Source organism: Aptenodytes forsteri, unplaced genomic scaffold, assembly GCF_000699145.1.
Source record: "Aptenodytes forsteri isolate BGI_AS27 unplaced genomic scaffold, ASM69914v1 Scaffold90, whole genome shotgun sequence".
Taxonomy (NCBI): domain Eukaryota; kingdom Metazoa; phylum Chordata; class Aves; order Sphenisciformes; family Spheniscidae; genus Aptenodytes; species Aptenodytes forsteri.
Window position 1 is genome coordinate 52,230 of NW_008793941.1, and position 949 is coordinate 53,178.

Here is a 949-nt window from a genome sequence, read left to right on the forward strand (position 1 = left end):
GAGGGGGCTGGCTTCTGCGCCGAGCCCCACTGCTGGGGCAGAGCTGGGCTTGGGGATGGGCTACAGCTGCTCCCCGGGGACCCCGGCGCGGGGGGCGAGGGCGGCTGGCGCCCGGCCGCAGAGGAGCCGCTCTTCCAGTCCCACCAGGAGCTCCTGGAAAGGGGAGAGCAGCTCCCGGCGCGCGGCCGAGCTTGCCAGCAGCGCGGTGGAAGGGACGCCGGTCCTCGCGGGGAAGCGCACGTGCACGCTGTCCCTGCAGGTGTCGGCCCGAGGAAAGAGAGACAGAGAGCTGGCTACTTTCTAAAACGTGTTCTCATCCGTGTGCCGATACAACGCTGGTTACACAGGTGCACTCCTAAGGGACAGGAATCCAAATAAACAAAACCAAAAACCCATCACAGTGTTGTAAGGTCCAGGCCTTCAGTCATGCGACCGATATGTTAACGATACATTTCAGCCTTAAGGCAGAGAAACAGTTACATTTAAAACATAAGGGATTTCTGCTTTTAAAATGTCGCTTTGATGTCTGAAATTAGGTACAAAAGGTCATCGAGTTACAAACAACAAACAAAGAAGGTATTTCTGCTGGAGAGCTGGGCACGCACGAGAAGATCTCGACCAGAGAGCGGGCAGGTGGGCCGCTGGACACCCCTCCCTCGCCGCAGATGGGGACTCGGAGGCCAAGACGCCGCTTGCTCGGAGCGGCGACGTTCCCCCTCTCGCCGAGCGGCCTGCGCCAGCAGCTGGCACTTCCCCACGCTGCCCCAGCACGCGCTTGGGGAGAGCGGCAGGAATCGGCAGCCTGCCTTGCCAAGTTTCCTAATGCAATTTGCAAACGGCTGCGAGGACACGGCCAAGCCCGAGCGTGACTGGGAGCCGGAGCCGCTCCGCCTGCCGCGGTGCCGGCGGGATGCGTGCTGCAGAGAGGCGGCGCAGCGCCGCGGCGCCG